This window comes from Protobothrops mucrosquamatus, unplaced genomic scaffold, assembly GCF_001527695.2.
Source record: "Protobothrops mucrosquamatus isolate PMUCROS unplaced genomic scaffold, P.Mucros_1.0 scaffold49, whole genome shotgun sequence".
NCBI classification, from domain to species: Eukaryota; Metazoa; Chordata; class Lepidosauria; order Squamata; family Viperidae; genus Protobothrops; species Protobothrops mucrosquamatus.
The window spans coordinates 95,728-97,886 of NW_015386431.1; the positions used below are offsets into that span (position 1 = coordinate 95,728).

General features: G+C 34.2%; 1 protein-coding gene across 1 annotated transcript in view; it reads right to left on the reverse strand.

The window, feature by feature from the left end:
* TRHDE (thyrotropin releasing hormone degrading enzyme) overlaps nt 1–2,159 on the reverse strand; it is a 261,694-nt gene that overhangs the window by 14,207 nt on the left and 245,328 nt on the right. The gene's annotated exons all lie outside the window — the stretch shown is intronic.

Below are 2,159 nucleotides of genomic sequence, written 5' to 3' on the forward strand. Positions count from 1 at the left end.
AGTCCTTCATCCAGAGTTGCTCTGTTTCTTACTTTGAAGTCCTCTGCTTTCCAAATTGAATCCAGTCGATATCTTGTGTTGTTCCAGTTTATTAGAATGCCTTCCGGCATTAGCCATCTGAAATTTATGCCTTTGGCAATCAACTTTGTAGTTAAAAAATGGTAGTATCTCCGAGTATCCCTTACTCTCTTGGGTATCTGCTTTAGGACAATTTCTTTATTTTTGTATTGTAATAGTTTCTCTCTCATTTTTCTCAGTACTTCATCTGTTGTTGTTTTCTTTATGAATCTCACATGTACTTCTCCTGGTAGTCTATTTTTTCTTGCATTGCTTGAATTCATGAGGAATATCTGATCTATCTTGTTTTGCATTTCTGCTCTGTCTGCGTTTAAGGCCTCCGCCAATAACTCAATGATCACAATTGCTATGTTTTCTTCTATATCCTCAGGAATATTTTGGAATCTCAAATAATGTTCCGCTTTTCCCATTTCTATCATTGCCATGGCCCACTCTAGCTCTTGATTTGCTTGTTCTAATTCTTCATTTTTTTGCAATAACATTTCCAGCTTTTTATCAATGTCCTTGGTTTTGTTTTCCATTTCCTGGATTTTCTGTTCATTTTTAATAATCTTTTGATTTTGGGCTTCAAATTGTGCCTTTATATCCAGGATTTCTTCACTTACTTTCTCCAGTTTACTTTGTGTCTCTTCATGATTTTTCTGTGTTACTTCCTGACTTTTTTGCATCATCTCTTGAATAGGTTTTAATGAGGCCTGCATTTCATCTTGAGCAGTACTTGCTTGGTAGACTTTGAAAAAATATAGGCATATAGAGATATTCTAAATATTGATGGGAATTTGAAATCTAAGCAAGAACTGGAAAATCAGGGGATCAACCTGTCATGGTGGGCACATTTACAGAAGCAAAATAGATATGAAAAAGATGTGAAAATGTATGGATTCTATAAAGATCAAACTGTGTTTGATAAGATTTTGTTAATCTCAGATGAGAAATTAATTAAGAAAATGTATAATTTTTTGTTAATTTTGGAAATGGAAAGTGAACAAGTTAAAGAAACAATGATAAGATGGGCAAAAATTTGTCTATAATATAGAACTAGAAAAGTGGCAAATGCTATGGGAGAGAAATTACAAATTAACAATGTCAACTTCATATAAAGAAAACTTGTATAAAATGTTTTATAGATGGTACTTGCCACCAGCAAGATTAGCAAAAATGTTTAAAAATATGTCAGATAGATGCTGGAAATATAAATACAACGCAGGAACGTACTATCATATTTGGTGGACATGTGGCAAAGCTAAGGATTATTGGAAAAAGATACATATGTGGTTAGAAAAAATATTAGGTGAACATGTTGATTTTAAACCTGAACTTCTTTTACTAGGTATAATGCCTGAAAAGATTAATAAGCAGCATTTATATTTAACTTTACACATCACTACAGCAGCGAGAATAATCTTTGCACAATACTGGAAGAATGAAGGATTGCCATCAGAAGAAGAAATAATCAGAAAAATATTGGAATGTGCAGAGATGGACAGATTAACTATGAAACTGAAAGATAAAGAAGACACAGACTACTACCAAATTTGGGACTTATTTTATTGTTGGTTAGCGGAAAGAATGAAGGATTAGGAATCGAATATGTATTAGCATAGCTAACCCCAGACAGCTCGTTGATTGGAAAAATTAACATATGTATGCAGAAGAAAACCAATAAAATCTCTATAGAATTAAAAAAAAAGAATTGGTAGAGACCTTGGAAGGATTGCTTTACTATTAAGAAATCTTTGGTTGTGTTCTGAGTTCATGGGTTTACTTGGGTCACCAAGATGCTGCAGGTTATAAAGTGGCTTAACAAAGATCTAGAAGTGGTGGAAATCTAAAAGTGAATGTGGTTGAGCCAGTTTAGAGCACTTTGGAAAAATTCTGCTGTGGCTTTCAGAGTGGATAAAAGAGATTTTTCACTTTCATCATTGCAGCTGCTGGAAGGTCTCCCTGCACCCTGATTTTGCATCAGCATTAATACCATGGGAGGTGGTACTTTAACACTTGAGTTAAGATTCTCATCAACAACTCTCTCTCTCTCTCTCTCTCTCTCTCTCTCTCTCTCTCTCTCTCTCTCTCTCTCTCTC